Source organism: Balaenoptera borealis (assembly GCF_965194805.1).
Source record: "Balaenoptera borealis genome assembly, chromosome: 9".
Taxonomy (NCBI): domain Eukaryota; kingdom Metazoa; phylum Chordata; class Mammalia; order Artiodactyla; family Balaenopteridae; genus Balaenoptera; species Balaenoptera borealis.
Window position 1 is genome coordinate 22,658,563 of NC_138873.1, and position 19,372 is coordinate 22,677,934.

At 35.1% G+C, this 19,372-nt stretch overlaps 1 protein-coding gene across 1 annotated transcript in view; it reads right to left on the reverse strand.

Moving 5' to 3' along the window:
• Nucleotides 1–19,372, reverse strand: part of GJE1 (gap junction protein epsilon 1) — a 98,314-nt gene that overhangs the window by 12,177 nt on the left and 66,765 nt on the right. The window lies entirely within an intron of this gene.

Below are 19,372 nucleotides of genomic sequence, written 5' to 3' on the forward strand. Positions count from 1 at the left end.
ATCATATTTGTCTTTCTCAGTGACTTATTTCACTTAGTGTAATGCCCTCAAGGTCCATCCATGTTACAAATTGCAAGATTTCTGTCTTTTTTTATGGCTGAATAATTTTCCATTGCATATATATTCTGCATTTTCTTTATTCATTCATCCACTGATGGACACTTAGGTTGTTTCCATGTTTGGCTATTGTAAACACAGATGCAATGAACATAAGGGTGCATATATCTTTTCAAGTTAGTGTTTTTGTTTCCTTCAGATAAATACCCAGATGTGAAATTGCTGGATCACGTGGTAGTTCTATTTTTAATTTCCTGAAGAACTTCCATACTGTTTTCCATAGAGGCTGCACCAATTTTCCCACCAACAGTGCACAGGCGTTCCCTTTTCTCCACATCCTTGCCAAAACTTGTTATTTCTTGTCTTTTTATGATGGTCCTTCTAACAGGTGTGAGGTGACTTCTCATTTCTGGTTATGATTTGCATTTCCCTGATGATGAATGATGTTGAGGATGGAGTATATTTTAATAGCTGTTTAATGTCCTTATTTTCTAGTTCCATCATTTCTGTCATTTTTATGTCTCTTTTTAATGATTGATTTTCTCCTCATTATGGGTTATATTTTCCTGGTATTTATATAACTGATAATTTTTAATACTGGATGCCTGACTTGTTGGTTGCTGTATTGTATTGTCATCCTTTCAATAGTGTTAGAATTTGTCTGGCATGCGGGTAGGTCACCAGAATCAGTTGGATACCCTTGAGGCCTGATCAAAGCATTGCAAAGCTGAGTTTAGATTAACTTGTAGTATATGGCGTATTTAGGCTCACAACTCAAATAATATGTTTCTAAGTATTCTACAGGGTACACATTGCTTTACAAGGTCTTTCCACTCTCCTGTGGGGACACAAATTACTCTCAGCCCGGCTTGTACTTTAAATCTTAGTGGGTGGTTCTTTCTCTAGCCATGGGAAGTTTCTTCTCATGCATAAGCAGATCAGTACTCAGTCAAAGCCTTAAGTGGAACCCCCTGCAGATTTCTGAAGTTCTCTCTGTTTAGCTCCCACCTTGGTAGTACGCTGCCCTCCAAATTCTAGCCATCTCTGCCTCCTCAGATGCTGCCTCTGGTTCCTAAATTCAGGGAGGACTTTGGGCTCTATTAGGGTTTCCAATTCCTGACCAGTGGCCTGAAAACTGCCTCGAGGAAATAAGTTCTTGTGTTCAAGGCTCCCGTGGTTTGCTTCCCTCTTCTCGGTGATTATAGTCCTGTGCTGCTTGTTTTCCAATGGCTGTCTCATATTTTACAATGATGGTTACCTTTTTTGATCCAGTTTTCTAGTTGTTGTTATGAAGAAAGCAGAAAAGAATACCCAATCCTCATTACTCCATTTCTACCAGGGCATAAAAACTTTTACACTGGTTTCATGGTTCTTGACAATGTTCCGAAGAGTTAAGATCATATGAGCTTTGAATAAGTATAATGTCAATTTTGCAATCTTTGTAACACAGTAGATCTAACTTTACATTTAAAATTAAGAAGTCAACAGAGTTCTTTTCAAGTGTCAAGTAGTATATGGTTAGTAATAAGTCAAGTTGTGTAGATAGTTTAGTAAAGTTCTTACAATGATGGAGTGTGAAACCCTAAGTTGCATGACTTATCAGTCATGTGATATTAAATACATTTGTCAGGTTTTTTTTCTAGGTTTCAATTTTCCATCTGTAATATAAAAATAACAGTACACATCTCATAGGGTTGCTATTAAGATTAAGTAAGATAGATTAAATAGAAGTATTTAACATGGTACCTAGCACTGTATGTACCAAATTAACATAAAATACTATTTTATTATTGTTGTTGATGTGATTGTTATTGAGAAGTTGTACTGAAGATAAGTCTATAAATATTTAAGTACCCATTTTGCTAGAGTCCTTGCTTTATGTTTTGGGTGAAAGCAGGCCAATTTACTTGGCTTCAACAGACCGAACAAGCTCTTAGGGCACCAGCTGAAACTGGCCATGAGTAGGTATGGTAGAGAAGGCCATGCCTAATGACGTGTTCTTATTTAGTGGAAATAACCTGATTGAGTCAGAGCTCTCTTCTTGGGGTGGTGAACGCTATGGCGCTTTGCCTTTGCACCACACCCCCGCTGCTGGGAATATTGGCTGGTGGCAATGCATATATTCTTCACTGAACACAGCCCTCCATTGCAGGGAAATGCCTCACCCAAGCTTGTGTCCCCTCCCAGAGGGAAAGGATATGTGGCCAGAAACTGGCTGATGCAGAGCTAAAAGGCCTGCTCCCATCCCATTTCAGAACAACTCTAAAGGGCCATTCCAGCTCTGGAGCAACCCTTGGGATTGATGGAGACTTCAGTTGCAACCACATGGCAAATGTTTCTTCATCTGCTCAGTCCTACTTTCCTCATTTCCTTACAGTGTCAACTCCTGAGAGCACTCTTCAATAAACCTTCTGCACACATGTCATCATCTCAAAGTCCATTCTTGTGAAACCCAATCTAAGACACTTGGGGAGCATGAATATGAGACATACCCAAGTGAGAGAATGGTAATTTGGCATACAGATGTTCCATTGCTCTGGCTCTCTCTGAGACCAGACACAGGCCTCTGAATCAGGAGTATGGAGATCAAGAGTTATTGAACATCTGCTAAGATGGTTTCCTATGCCTTCCTTCCCTGTGGTTCTTAAACACAACCTTCAGCCACCCAAGTGAATCTGGAAATGTTTTTTCTTTTTAAATTGGAAACCTTTATAATACATGTGTTCCTGAATACATTTCAATCTTAAAGAGGAAGGAAGGAAGGATATGGAGAAAGTGCAGAAAGAGAGGCAATAATTAGACCAACTTGCACAGTCGCTTTTGGAAAAAAAAAAAAAAAAGATAGCTCTAGGTAGCTGAGGTGTTTATCTTTCAGATGTGCTGGAAGATGGAATATTTCTTAACTCTCAGATTCACATTAACTTCCCCAAAACTTCCATGCTTCCTGACACTTTTTGAATAGTCCACATATTCCAAAAGATTTTCAGACATGGCCATTTCTCCTAAAAGTGATTCCTAGATAAACCTGAAGGTGTGTTAGTGTAATTCTTCAATTAACAGATTCTCCCAATATGAGACAATCTGCGTCAATAGACCTGACTTTGGAGGGCTCTTATCTGAAGTTATTACAAATTGCCATTAGCACATGAGAAACTTAGGTATTAGGGTTGGCTATGTGCACAGGATTAATATTCTTAGTAATAACTTAGTGATGACTACAAATATGAGTGTATTAGCATATACCTTTAACATGCCCAAGTTTTCATATTATTTCAAATTACTTCAATACCAAAGGAGTTAGTGAGCATTATGGCGCTGTAACGGGACCCTTTAGATTTATTGATTGGAGGCTTTACTCATCTTCCTCAGAAATACTAAATTTTAAAATTCGTTCATGCTCAGTTTTATTAAATTATTTTCTGTGAACCAAGTATCTGCAGGGAACTAAACATCTGACAGTCAGTGGTTTTTGTGAAATTATTTGCTATAGAGTCAAACTCAGAAGCCCAATCTTAATATTACTCATTTGTCAGTGCTTATCCTTGATTTCACCCTGATTTTCATCAGTATAGGTTCTATAAGTGATCAATTTGCTGTAATTTTCCAATGTTGGACACAATGAGAAATTGGAAGTGCTTTTGTTGCATGCTTTAGTGTGGAGAAAAGTAATGATTCTTTTATATTTGGCAAAGCAGTATACTCCAACTGTTTATTAATTTCAGTATATACTGAATCATATTTTGCATTGTTGAAATACATAGCATTCCTTTAATTTATGAAATGCTTGTAGAATCAAACTTTGGTGCATATAATCAGTCTTATGTGCATAAACTCCAGATTACTGAATTAAAACCCTGTGCTAAATTGCTGCGCTATCATTAGAACTTCCATTCTTTATTCGCTTTGTGACATGTTACCAGGGAAAATTCATTGCTTTGAATAATAATGAGCTTGAGACAAATTTAGCTTTTGAAAGCTGATTAATGCCTTTCCCTGCTATGAACACCTAATATATAAACCATATTTTCTCCCTTTTAGAAGAAAATTTTAACGTCCATTTTTCTATGAATTCCTACTTATTAAGTATTAGGATATGCTAATTTACCTTTAAAATGTTAATATAGATCTCAGGATGCAAATGTACTGGAGCTGGTAAAATATGAAACCATATGTGAGATGATTATATAAATATGCTACTGACTATAATTATTCGAGTTTTATGAGTCAGATGAACTAAAACCATCACATAGTCTCTGATAGTTTTAGAAGGAATGATTTATCCAGCTTTATATGTTCAGGGTACATACTTTTCAAGATGTAGTGAAAGGTTTTGTGAATGTCTAGAGACCTTTAGTGACCTTATCATCACAAGATCCTTGTACACTGCAACGAATGGAAACCAGTCCCATCATTTATGTTTTTGAGATGCAAACAATTTAAGATGAGTTTATGGGCTGCAAGTTCCTAATAACATTTTTTATCTGTAAAATGTATGTAAGGCAACTTACTTTGGGTGAGGTGGCAGGTTTCTAATGATGATTTTATAAGTTAATTTGTTTAAAGCAATTATGTTAACAACAAAGAAAATAATTATGGAGTTATTTGCCTCACTGGATAAAATTTACAATAATAATAATCTGAAAAATGATTTTATGCCAATAGATCTTAAATCTATTGAGATATGTAACAGTTATGAATGGAGATTTGATGGATAAGAAAATAAAAGAATGCCTAAGTCACACCTGGCTGAAAATTGCTTATCAATTGTCAAATGACACAAGGAGATCTTGTGAAAAAGCAAGACCCTGGAGTTGGTAGACAGAGCAATTTGGAATCAAGTGGTATCACAGATATGATATAGAGACCTTCCCCTGATTCCTGCTATGTCACAACTCAAAAGCATCAACAACCTTCTAGAATTTCAAGACTGTTAGTGAAAGTACTGTTTGAGCATGAGTTCTTCATAAAAGGTTCTTCTGAACCCCTTGAAGAACTTTATCTGCATTCAAACAAGGTTTTAATAATGCTACACACTCCCTTTGAGCCAAATATTCTATGTACAGCTTCCTATAGTAATTGTAGGCTGAAGATTTCTTTTTGTGTGGGTGTGGGTGTATGTGTTTGGGTAGGTATATGTTTCTGTGAGATTAAGAGAATACACAGAACAATGGGTGGATCCTTTGCATTTTCCAAAAAATGTCCTGCTTTACCTTCCCACTCTTCATCTTCCTAGTTAAAATTCTATACTTTTTTTCAGGCTAAGTTTAAATTTTATGTGTATGATCCTATTTCTGATCAACTGAGCTAAAAGCAAACTTCTCCCTGAAGTTTTAGAACATTTGCCACCACACGGGGCTGGTACTAGATCCCTGGACATTTTTGTATAAATGAGAAAAACTCACTCAATTTGGGCAGACAGTCCCACAGGCGCATAGCTGGGTGAGCTGACTCTGATTCTAAGTGAATTAGAAAAAAGTACTTCTTAATCCTATCACATGTAGCTCCTTGCCAGGATGCATTTTTCCTAGTGAATGGAGATTCGCTAGACTTCAGTTCTCTCTTCTGTCACTGTCTAGCTGGATGACCTTAGATATGTTAGTTTACCTCTCTAAATTTAGTTTTCTTCCTGGTAAAACAAGCATAATAATATGGAGTTCATAGTGTTGGTAAGAATACGACATGAGATAATGAATGTAAACTGTCTAGCAAGTTATTTGGCATAGAAACCCTAATCAGTAAGTTGTACTGACCTTTGCAAATATTATGTTTTGTGCCACCATCCTTAGTCTCAGGACTAGTCTATTTTCTCCTTGAATTAAAGTTTCTGCTATGGAAATTAAATGTATTTGTAGACACAAGTACATTTTTGTTTTTTTGACTGAAATGTTTTCTGATGATCATTAGCAAGTCAGTACCTCTTAAATAAATATTAACAAGACTGCATTTCTTGAAGCATGATGTTATTTTCTTCTGCTGTTGACATTAGCTAGACACAGACTGACATACAAACCTAGAGAGAGAAAATAAATATGAGGAAGGTAGAAGTCCTATTCATACCCTGACCTTGATTTAAAGTCATGATGGATTTTGAGAAAGACATTTGTTATCATGATCAATCATTCCCATTCAACTAATGAGAACCCTTTCCATTTTTTGAAAGACAATTTGTGAAAAAATAGCAGATTACTGACCACAAACCACCTAGTTACGTGGAGAAAAAAAAGTGATAGAGATAATTCTCCACACAACACCAAAGAAAAAGGTCTTAGCCTTGACCCAAGGAGATTGCCTTCAAGGCAACGAGGTAATTTATTTTTCCAACCTACGTGCATTCAAATTCTTGTCTTCTCTAGCAATATCACTGCAGGTTATATTCAGTGGACCAAATTCTTACCAGTTTTTTAACCTCTCCAGAGCACTTTGTAACTGCATGTATAAGCTTTGAGTGGAGTTTTGCCTATTTCATAATTGGGCTCTTCATGCTGAGAAACCTCTGGGGCATCACCAGAGGTTTACAGCCAGGAAAATGTGAATGTAGGAAGGAATTGGGCCAAAGGAAGATTTCTGCTAAACATTCATGTATTTGCATTTGGAGACTACTAGTGACTTCAATATTTTGTCTATGTTTATATTTTCAAAACATCAAAGGCTCTACGTGAAAAGGAAATGTTCAGACAAAATAGAAATTTCAGGGAAAAGTGGCAAATATTTAAATGTTTACAGATATTTAGATGCTTTCAAATTTAGTAAGCTGCTTATTATACGATTGGAGACTGTGGATGAGAAAACATGTAATGGGAGCATTGTTTGATTCCTCAATCCTGCTGTTCTACCTGCATTATGCATATGGTAGGAAAAAAACATGTAATGAATGTATTTAATCAGATATATGGAATTATTTAATTTTAATTTTATTATTATTAGTTATTATTTTATTATTTATTGTTATTTTATTACTTCAGACAAGATTTCCAGGAAGGTGGTAAAAGAGGTAAAGTTTGTGAGAAGAACTCTTTCCAAATAGAACCACTCTGTTTTATAAGACTTACCAACAGTTGAATATCAATAAACTTGATACTTAACCACTTTGAGTTCTTCATGTGCTTCCTGACTCTTTCAGTTGTTTCAGCGAAGTCAGAAGTTTGAATTACCACTCCATTTTCATCAACTGAGTCTTAATACACCATGTTCAGTGTGCATGATTCAATGCATTTTCAAAACTGAAAAATAAAATATGACTTTAAGCTATAAAAATACCCCCCCCCCTTTATTTTTAGATATGAGAAAATACTAAGAAAGGGGTTTAAACATCCAATATGGAAAATCTCTTTCCAGTGAAATATTTCAGCTTTCCCAAATTTTTTAATTAATCGAAGTTAAAGTAACAGCCTACCTTAGATCATAAGTTCAGTTGTAGCATTTTAAAGTTTTTTGAAAAAAATTAAAACTGAAAATGGCATTCCATTATGGGTTAAATTGTATAGAATGGTTTAAATTTTTTAGTGTTTTGTGGTTTGCAAAGATTTTTCACATGTATTTTTTATATAATTTTTATTATAATTCTGATGAGTAAGGCTGGTATGGCTTAATATTTGCTTTTGTCAAATATTTTAATCAAATTAAGTGTCATACTTATATAAATGAAATTTAAAGATAATTCTTTTTTTTTTTTGACCTGACAGTCACTGCTCTGGTTACTGCATGTCTATTCAAATAGCGTGGATTAAAAGAAATGCTGAGATACAATCATTCTATTGTCATCCTTCTGTTACTTTGATTTGGTTCCTTTTGCATTTACTTGTAACTCTTTCTGAAATGTGACCAGCACTCAGTAGGTGGAGCTAATGAGACACAAAATATTGAATTGTCAACTCCTATTGCCCATGAAGATACGTTATAGTTTAGTAATAAGAATTTAGGGGATAAAGACATGCTAGTCATCCTGTCTCTTATTTGAGGAGTGCTGATGCCACATCCAATGATTTTCGAGATTTATTCAATTCTTACCTTATATTGAATTTGAAGATAATATTTATTCTTTCATGTTTACTTCATAATATTTGAAAAAAATAAAGCACCTTCTACTGAAAACTAAGTCAAGTTGTTTGCCTGTATGAACTACTTTCCAGTCATATGCTGCAAGAGGGGAAAACGCTGAATCACATTGTGGTGATTCCTTTAAGCACAAAATTCAGAATTCAAATGAAATTCTTGGGAGCTACTAACTCCCAAGAAACTATAATCCTGCCTATTTTTGAAAGACACCTAGCAGATTATTTACCAGTTTCACATTCAGGCCAAGTTTTCCAATTTGGAATTCTTTTGTTTCGTTTTGTGGCTCTACTGAGCATTGAGAATGAAAACCTAATGTACTGTGATAATTAAATGGGCTTTTTAGAATAAGAAAATATCATTAAGTTAGAAAGAATTGAAGTATTTGCTTACTTTGTCAATTTAATAATTAAGCTGTACAAATCTCATTTCCTCGTGTGTTAGGTAATGCCTTGATGGTTCCTGAGCAAGTTATTTGAAGAAATATCCCACCAAGAGAGAAAGAACTTCATCTTAAATGGGGAGTTTCAGTGGAGTTTACTAAGAGCATATTAATGCATATTCTTTGAAGTCATATTTCTACACAGATTAGTTACTGACATTTCTGGTACCCTAAGTTTTTCAATTTTCAGCTTTTTCATTAATATCCAATCTCATCCCAATTCTATGTCCTAATTAGCATAAAATGATCTTTTTCACATTTTTGTGAATCCTGTTTGAAACAAGCAGGTGGATAAAACTATTTCAAAGAAGTTTCTTCTGAATGACTAAGGTGAAGACACTGCTACATAAGTGGCAGTCTAGTTAATTTTTTTACAAGTAACATTAACTGGAAAACTCATAGAAATCACCTTATTATACAACCAAAGCAAAGTTTTCTCATTAGGAAAATTATTTAATTTTTTTGTTTTAATCTACAAATCAGAAATTATAATGGTTGTATTCATTGCTCCTTCCCAACAGAAATGACCTCTTCCCAGGTACCAGGCTTTGCTGCATACGGTGGTGTAAACCAAAAGACATACATGGGTGAGTTCAGGATACAAGTATTTTGTGGCATAACCACAGATCTTTTATCATTTTACAGGACTGAGTTGAAATACTTTCCCAATGGGAAGGGTCTTCTAAAACAGCCAAGCAATTTCTCAATGGGATAATCTGAGAGAAAAGTAAAATATTTCCAGTCCCCACAAGGTCAACAATGGAGTATGACTTATTTTGATCTACCCATGAAACCAAAGCTGTCAAGGAGACTGATGTGAATTATATTCCCCATTTAGAAACTTCCATAATTCAGAGGGTTCATAGATTTTCCCTAAATGGATGAAGCAAGAAACACAATAAGCTAATGAATCTCCTCCTCCTTCTCTTCCTCCTTTTCTTTCTTCTTCTTAAAATCTTTAGTGATATATAATTCACAGACCATGCCTTTCACCCACTTAAAGTGTACAATTAAATGGTTTCTGATATATTCACTGTTGTGTAACCATTACCACAATTAATTTAAAAATATTGTATCCCCTCCAGACAAGTCCATAGCTGTTAGCATTTCCCCCCATTTCTTCCCAACTCCCAACAGTCCTAGGCAACTGCTAAAGTACTTTCCATCTCTGTACGTTTGCCCATTCTCAACATTTCATATAAATTTCATAAATTCCATTTTATATAAATGGAATCATGCGTTATGTGGTCTTTGTGATTAGCTTCTTTACCTAGCCTAGTATTGATGTTTTCAGGCTTCATCTGCATTGTGGCATGTATCAGTACTTGATTCCTTAATGCAGTATAGGAATACCATTGTATGGATATATTACATTTTATTTATCTATTCATTAGTTGATAGACATTTGAGTTGTTTCTACTCTTTGGCTCTTATGAATAAAGCTAAGATAATTTGTGTATAGGTTTGTGTAACATTTGTTTTCAGTTCTCTTGGGTCTATGCTTAGGAGTAGAATTGCTGGGTAATATGGTACTTTATGTAATCTTTTGAGGAACAGCCAGAGTGTTTTCTACAGTGAATGCACCATTTTTCATTTCTCTAAGGGTTTGAATTTCTCCACATCCTTGTCATAACTTGTTTTTGTCTTTATTTATTTATTTATTTATTTATTTATTTATTTATTTATTTATTGGCCACACCACATGGCTTGTAGGATCTTAGCTCCCTGACCGGGGATTGAACCTGGGCCCTTGGCAGTGAGAGAACATAGTCCTAACCACTGGACCACCAGGGAACTCCCCGTCTTTATTTTTTATAATAGTTAACCTAGTGAGTTTGGTGTGGTATTTCATTGTGGTTTTGATTTGCATTTCCCTGATGATTAATGATGTTGAGCATCTTTTCATGTGCTGATTGATCAATTATCTATCTTCTTTAGAAAAATGTCTATTTGGATCCATTGTACATTTCTAAATTGGGTTATTTATCTTTTTATTATTGAGTTGTAATGGCTCTTTATATTTTCAAGATATAAGTCCTTTTTCAGAGATATGATTTATAAATTCCATCCTATGGATTGTCACTCCACTTTCTTGATTGTGTTCTGTAAAACACCAAAGTGATGCCACTCTTTCATATCTGATTTTGGTAATTTGGGTCTTCTCTCTTTTTTTCTTGGTAGTCTAGCTAAACTTTTTTCAATTTTGTTGATCTCTTCAAAGAACAAAGAACAAACTTTTAAAAAATTGAGGTAGCATTGGTTTATAACATTATGTAAGTTTCATGTGTACAACATTATATTTTGACTTCTGTATACACTACAGCATGCTTACCACTAAAAGCTTAGTTTCCATCTATCACCATACAGTTGACCCCTTTACCCATTTTGCCCTCTCCTCAAACACCCCCCTCCCCTTTCTCCTCTGGTAACTACTACTCTGTTCTCTGTATTTCTGAGTTTGTTTTTGTTTGGTTTGGTTTGTTCATCTATTTTATTTAAAAAAATAGACCACATATGAGTGAAATAATACTGTATTTGTCTTTCTCTGTCTGACTTATTTCACTTAGCATGATATCCTCAAGGTCCATCTGTTTTGTCATAAATGGCAAGATTTCATCTTCTTTATGGCTGAGTAGTATTCCATTGTATATATACCACATTTTCTTTACCCGTTTATTCAAATATGGACACTTAGATTGTTTTCATAACTTGGCTATTATAAATAATGTTCATGATGAACATAAGGGTGCCTATATCTTTTTGAATTAGTGTTTTCATATTCTTCAGGTAAATAGGTGGATCATATGGGAGTTCTATTCTTAATTTTTTGAGGAACCTCCATATTGTTTTCCATGGTGGCTACTTCAATGTACATTCCCACTTATAATATATGAGGGCTCCCTTTTCTACACATCCTCTCCTTTTGCCTTTTTGGTAATAGCCATTCCAACGGGCATGAGGAGATATCCCATTGTGGTTTTGATTCACGTTTCCCTAATAATTAGTGATGTTGAACATCTTTTCATGTGCCTGTTGGCCATCTGCATGTCTTCTTTGGAAAAAAATGTCTATTTAGGTTCTTAGCCCATTTTTAGATCAGATTTTTTGTTGTTGTTGTTGAGGTGTATGAGTTGTTTATATATATTAACCCATTATCAGATGTATGATTTACAAATATCTTCTCCCATTTTGTAGATTGTCATTTGGTTTTGTTGATTGTTTCCTTTGCTGTGAAGAAGCTTTTTAGTTTGATGTCCCATTTGTTTATTTCTGCTTTTGTTTCCCTGCCTGAGGAGACGTATCCACAGAGATATTGCTAAGACTGATGTCAGAGAATGTATTGCCCATGTTTTCTTCTAGGAGTTTTATGGTTTCAGTCTTTACATTCAAGTCTTTAATCCATTTTGAATTGATTTTTATGTATTGTGTGAGACAGTGGTCTATTTTCACTCTTTTGCATGTAGCTGTCCAGTTTTCCCCAATTCTTTTTTTTTTTTTTTTTGGCTGCTTTGGGTCTTTGTTGCTGCAAGCGGGCTTTCTCTAGTTGTGGCGAGTGGGAGTCACTCTTCATTGTGATACACGGGCTTCTCATTGAGGTGGCTTCTCTTGTTGCAGAGCACAAGCTCTAGGCACATGGGCTTCAGTAGTTGCAGCACAGGGGCTCAGTAGTTGTCGCACACGGGCCCTAGAGTGGGCAGGCTTCAGTAGTTGTGGCATGCGGGCTCTAGGGTGCATGGGCTTCAGTAGTTGTGACACTCAGGCTCAGTAGTTGTGGCTCGCGGACTCTAGAGCGCAGGCTCAGTAGTTGTGGTGCACAGGCTTAGTTGCTCTGTGGCATGTGGGATCTTCCCAGACCAGGGCTCGAACCCTTGTCCCCCGCATTGGCAGGCAGATTCTTAACCATTGAGCCACCAGGGAAGTCCCCCAACACTACTTGTTAAAGAGATGGTCCTTTCTCCATTGTGTGTTCTTTGCTCCTTTGTCATAAATTAATTGTCCATATATGTGTGGGTTTATTTCTGGGCTCTCAATTCTGTTCCACTTATCAGTGTGTCTGTTTTTCTGCCAATACTATGCTGCTTTGATTACTATAGCTTTGTAATATAGTTTGAAATTAAGGTGTGTGATACCTCCAGCTTTGTTCTTTTTTCTCAAGATTGCTTTGGCTATTTGGGGTCTTTTGTGGTTCCATAAAAATTTTAGGATTTTTTTTTCCATTTCTGAGAAAAAAATATTGTTGGGTTTTTGATAGGGATTGTATTGAATCTGTAGATTGCTTAAGGCAATGTGGAAATTTTAACAACATTAATTCTTTCAACATGAGCATAGAATATCTTTCCATTTATTTCTGTCTTCTTCAATTTCTTTTGACAATGTCTTATAGTTTTTAGTGTACAGGTGTTTCACCTCCTTGGTTAGATTTGTTCCTGGGTATTTTATTATTTTTGATGCAATTGTAAATGGGATTGTTTTCTTAATTTCTCTTTCTGCTAGTTCATTGTTAGTGTATAGAAATGCAACATATTTTTTTATATTGATTTGGTACCCTGAAGCTTTACTGTATTTGCTTATCATTTTTAACGGTTTTTGGTGGCATCTTTAGGATTTTCTATATATAAAATCAAGACACTAGCAAATAGTGATAGTTTTAGTCCTTCCTTTCCAATTCGGATGCCTTTTATTTCTTTTTCTTGCCCAATTGTTCTGGCTAGGACTTCCAATACTATGTTGAATAAGAGTGTCAAGAGTGGGCATTTTTGTCTCATTCTTGATCCTAGAGGAAATACTTTTACCTTCTCACTGTTGAATATGATGTTAGCTGTGGGTTTGTCATATATGGCCCTTATTATGTTGAAGAATGTTTCCTCTATACCTTCTTTTTTGAGAGTTATCATAAATGGATATTGACTTTTGTCAAAAGATTTTTTGCATCTATTGAGATGGTCATATGATTTTTATTCTTCAATTTGCTAATGTGGTGTATTATGTTGATTTATTGGAGATATTAAATCATTCTTGCATCCCTGGGGTAAATCCCACTTGATTATGATGTATGATCCTTTTAATATCTTGTTGAGGACTTTTGCATCTATGTTCACCAGAGATATTGGCTTGTAGTTTTCTTTTTGTGTGTCGTCCTTGTCTAGTTTTGGTATCAAGGTAATGTTGACCTCGTAAAATGAGTTGAGAAATGTTCTCTTCTCTTCAATTTTTTGGAAGTGTTTGAGAAGGACAGTTAGTTATTAAATCTTTGAATGCTTGGTAGACTTCACCTGTGAATCCATCTGGTCCTGGAGTTTTGTTTTTTAGGGAGGCTTTGATCACTGTTTCAATCTCCTTACTAGAGGTTGGTCTATTCAGGTTTTCTATTTTTTCATGGTTCAGTCTTGGAAGGTTGTATGGTTCTAAGAATTTTCTATTTCTTCTAGGTTGTCCAATTTATTGGCATATAGTTCTTCATAATATTTTCTTATAATCCTTTGTATTTCTGTGGTATGTGTTGTTATTTCTCTTCTTTCATTTCTGATTTAGTCGGCTATAAATTCTTTCTGATTTATCTGAACCTTCTCTCTTCTTTTCTTAGTGAGTCTACCTAAAGGTTTGTCAACTTTGTTTCTTTCCAAAGAACCAGATCTTAGTTTCATGGATCTTCTCTATCATCTTTTTAGTCTCTATTTCATTTATTTCTGCTTTGATCTTTATTATTTTTTTCCCTCTACTGATTTTGGGCTTTATTTGTGCTTCTTTTTCTAGTTCCTTTTGTGTAAGGTTAGATTGTTTTTATATGAAATTTTTCTTGTTTTTGAAGTAGGATAAACTTCCCTCTTAGGATCACTTTGACTGAATCTCATAGATTTTGGTAGGTTGTATTTTCATTTTTATTTGTCTTCAGGCATTTTAAAAATTTCTCCTTTGATTTCTTTATTGACCCAATAGTTGTTCAGTAGCATGTTGTTTAGTCTCCACATATTTGTGGTTTCTCTGGCTTTCTTCTTGTAGTTGATTTCTAGTTTCATACCACTGTGATCAGAAAAGATGCTTGCTATGATTTCAATCTTCTTAAATTTATTTATTTATTTATTTATTTTGCAAATTTTTACTTGGTACATTTGTTTTTGTTTTTTTTTTAACGTTTTTATTGGAGTATAATTGCTTTACAATGGTGTGTTAGTTTCTGCTTTATAACAAAGTGAATCAGTTATACATATACATATATCCTCATATCTCTTCCCTCTTGCATCTCCCTCCCTCCCACCCTCCCTATCCCACCCCTCTAGCTGGTCACAAAGCACCGAGCTGATCTCCCTGTGCTATGTGACTGCTTCCCACTATCTATTTTACATTTGGTAGTGTATATATGTCTGTATATACACTACCATTCTCTCACTTTGTCCCACTTACCCTTCCCCCTCCCCATGTCCTCAAGTCCATTCTCTAGTAGGTCTGCATCTTTATTCCTGTCTTGCCCCTAGGTTCTTCATGACCATTTTTTTTTTTTTTTTAGATTCCATATATATGTGTTAGCATACAGTATTTGTTTTTCTCTTTCTGACTTACTTCACTCTGTAGGAGAGACTCTAGGTCCATCCACCTCACTACAAATAACTCAATTTCGTTTCTTTTTATGGCTGAGTAATATTCCATTGTATATATGTGCCACATTTTCTTTATCCATTCATCTGTCGATGGACACTTCTGTTGGTTCCATGTCCTGGCTATTGTAAATAGAGTGGCAATGAACATTGTGGTACATGACTCTTTTTGAATTATAGTTTTCTCAGGGTATATGCCCAGTAGTGGGATTGCTGGGTCGTATGGTAGTTCTATTTTTAGTTTTTTAAGGAACCTCCATACTGTTCTCCATAGTGGCTGTATCAATTTACTTTCCCACCAACAGTGTATGAGGGTTCCCTTTTCTCCACACCCTCTCCAACATTTATTGTTTGTAGATTTTTTGATGATGGCCATTCTGACCTGTGTGAGATGATATCTCATTGTAGTTTTGATTTGCATTTCTCTAATGATTAATGATGTTGAGCATTCTTTCATGTGTTTGTTGGCAATCTGTATATCTTCTTTGGAGAAATGTCTATTTAGGTCTTTTGCCTATTTTTGGATTGGGTTGTTTGTTTTTTTGATATTGAGCTGCATGAGCTGCTTGTAAACTTTGGAGATTCATCCTCTGTCAGTTGCTTCATTTGCAAATATTTTCTCCCATTCTGAGGGTTGTCTTTTCGTCTTGTTTATGGTTTCCTTTGCTGTGCAAAAGCTTTTAAGTTTCATTAGGTCCCATTTGTTTACTTTTGTTTTTATTTCCATTTCTCTAGGAGGTGGGTTGAAAAGGATCTTGCTGCAATGTATGTCATAGAGTGTTCTGCCTGTGTTTTCCTCTAAGAGTTTAATAGTGTCTGGCCTTACATTTAGGTCTTTAATCCATTTTGAGTTTATTTTTGTGTATGGTGTTAGGGAGTGTTCTAATTTCATTCTTTTACATGTAGCTGTCTAGTTTTCCCAGCACCACTTATTGAAGAGGCTCTCTTTTCTCCATTGTATATTCTTGCCTCCTTTATCAAAGATAAGGTGACCATATGTGCGTGGGTTTATCTCTGGGCTTTCTATCCTGTTCCATTGATCTATATTTCTGGTTTTGTGCCAGTACCATACTGTCTTGATTACTGTAGCTTTGTAGTATAGTCTGAAGTCAAGGAACCTGATTCCTCCAGCTTTGTTTTTCTTTCTCAAGTCAGTCTTCTTAAATTTATTAAAACTTGTTTTGTCTCCCAACATTTGGTCTATCCTTGAGACTGTTTCATGTGCATTTGTGGAGAATCTGTATTCTGCTGCATTTGGATGGAATGTTCTGTAGTGTATCAAATCCATTTGGTCTAATGTTTTATATAAGGCTGCTGTTTCCTTATTGACTTTCTGTCTGGATGATCTATCTATTGATGCAAGTGAGGTGTTAAAGTCCCCTACTATTTTCTCTACTGTTATTGTGTTGCTGTCAATTCCTCTCTTTAGGTTTGTTAATAATTGCTTTCTACATTTTAGTGCCCCTATGTTATGTCCATATATATTAATAACAATAATGTCTTCTTGATGAATTGTCCCCTTTATCATGATATAATGTCCTTCTTTGTCTCTTGTTACCTTTTTTGGCTTGAAGTGTATTTAGTCTGATAAAGTAGGCTATAATTGCTTTCTTATGGCTATGATTTGCTTGGGGTATCATCTACCATCTTTTCACTTTGAGTCTATATTTCTTTTTTAGAGCTGAGATGAGTTTCCTGGATTCAGCATATAGTTGAGTCTTGTCTTTTAATCTACCTAGTCATTTTGTATATTTTGATTAGTGAATTCAATCTATTTACATATAGGGTGATTATTGATAAATGTGAATTAATACTGCCATTTTATCTTTTTTTCTGGTTATTATCTATTTCTATTATTTCTTTTTCCTTCTTTTTCATTCTGCCATTTTAGTTTGGTGGTTTTCTATAATTTTTTTTTCAGTTTCCTCTTTTTTTTTTGGCTGCACTGTGTGGCATGCAGGAATTTAGTTCCCTGACAAGGGATCAAACCTGTGTCCCCTGCATTGGGAGCATGGAGTCTTAACCACTGGACTGCTAGGGAAGTCCCATTTTCTTCTTTTTTTATGTTTTGTGTCTCTGTTCTAGATTTACATTTTGTGGTTACCATGAGGTTTGTGTAAACTGTCTCATAGATAAAATAGTCCTTTTTCTGATGATGGCATCTTATCTTCATTTGCCTATATGGGTTCCATCCTTTTCCTCTTCCCCATTTTTGATTTTCTTGTCTCAAATTTTCCCTTTTCTTGTTGTGAGTTTGTTACCAAATTGAAGTAGTTATAGTACTTTCACATAGCTTTTTTCCCTTTAACCTTTGTTCTACAATTAAGTTTTTAACAACCTATTACAATACAGGGTTGCATTTTTTCTGTATGTCTATTTATCATCTTACTCAAAGTTTTGTGTGCTTTTCCCTTTTTGTTTCAGATAGAAGAGCTTCTTTCATTATTTCCTGTAAGGCAAGTCTAGTGTTGATGAATTCCCTCAGCTTTTGTTTGTCTAGGAAATCCTTTATTTCTCCTTCATATCTTAAGTATAATTTAGCTGTGTGGAGTATTCCTGGCTGAGAGTGTTTATCTTTCAATACTTTCAATACTTTGAGTGTGTCATTCCACTCTCTCCTGGCCTGTAGAGTTTCTGCTGAAAAAATCTGCTGATAGCCTAATGGAGGTTCCTCTGTAGATTACCATTCTTTTTTCCTTGGCTGCTTTTAAAATTCTTTCTCTGTCACTAACTTTTGACAGCTTTAATATTATGTGTCTTGGAGAAGACCTTTTTGCTTTTAGGTAATTCGATGTTCTCTTAGTTCCATGGACTTGTATATTCATTTCCTTCCCCAGGTTTGAGAAGTTCTCTGATTTTATTTCTTTACATAAACTCTCTGCTCTCTTCTCCCTCTTTTCTCCTTCTGGGATACCCATTATTCTAACATTGCCCTTCCTAATGGAGTCAGATAACTGTCATAGAATTTCTTCATTTTTTAACATCTTAATTGTGTCTCCTCTTCTACTTGTCTCATTTCTATATTTCTATCTTCGAGCTCACTAATACTCTCTATCATATGATCTTCTCTATTTCCAATGTTTTCTAATGTGTTCTTCATCTCATTTATTGAGTTCTTCAACTCCAGAATTTCTGTTTGGTTTGTTTTTAGACTTTCAATCTCTTTGATAAAGTATTCCTTCTGTTCATTAATTTTATTCCTGAATAAAATTATTTTATTTTATTATATCTTGAATTCTTTATCAGTTAGATCATAATATTCCATGACTTTAAGTTTGGTTTCTGGAGAATTGTGTTTTTCATGTGTGTGTGATATCACATTACCATGGTTCTTCATGGTGCTTAATGATTGGTTTCTCTGCTGGGGGCAGAAGGAGTCTTGTGTTCGTGTTGCACCCACACAGAGAGGAGTTTTTGTCATGCAGAGCTAACAGTGTGGGGGATAGAAAAAGAGGATCGAGTCTCAGATGTCAGACTTTGGATGTTTTCACTTAGATTTAGTAGATAATTTTGAATAATATTTCTTCAGTTGCTGTATGTACTTTGGACAATTTCTAGAGACATTAAATGATTATATATGTTTACTTATAATTTTCACCAATTATAGTTGTTTCACTTGGGAGAATGTCTGTGGACTCTTTGCACTGCCATTCTAGACATTGTCCTCCCAACCTGGTCTACTCCTGCTTCTATTTGTAGTAATATATCTAACAGCTCTTTTTGATTCAGAGTACAAGCTCCTTCCTACCATTTTGTTCATTCACATTTTCTTAACATTTCTTCCCTTTGGAAGAAATTTAGTTAAAGCTTCTTTACCAGACTAAGAAGCTTACTCTCATTTGCCTTCTCCCTAGAATAAGATATCATGGGGCACCATACTCTTGCAAGAAGGTTTTATCCTCTGAATGACTCTTTGCATTAAAGGTGAATTCTGTTTGTGTTGATTTACCTATGCCTAGTCTCATTTCTCCTAATGATCTCTTTGACCTGGTTGTCCAGTTTTGTTTTATCTACCATATATGTTGTATCCATTGTATTGTAACTGCCTGAGTGAAATTAGGAAACGCATTTGCACAGAAAATTTTTCCATTTCCCAAGACAAACTCATGTGGGAGTGGTTACCCCTAAATATACCTTTACTTGTGTGTGCCTGTAGGTCTCCCATAGGCCACCTTGATTGCAAGTAATGTGATCTGCAGTATCTGAGCCCAGTTAGGTTCCCAATGGA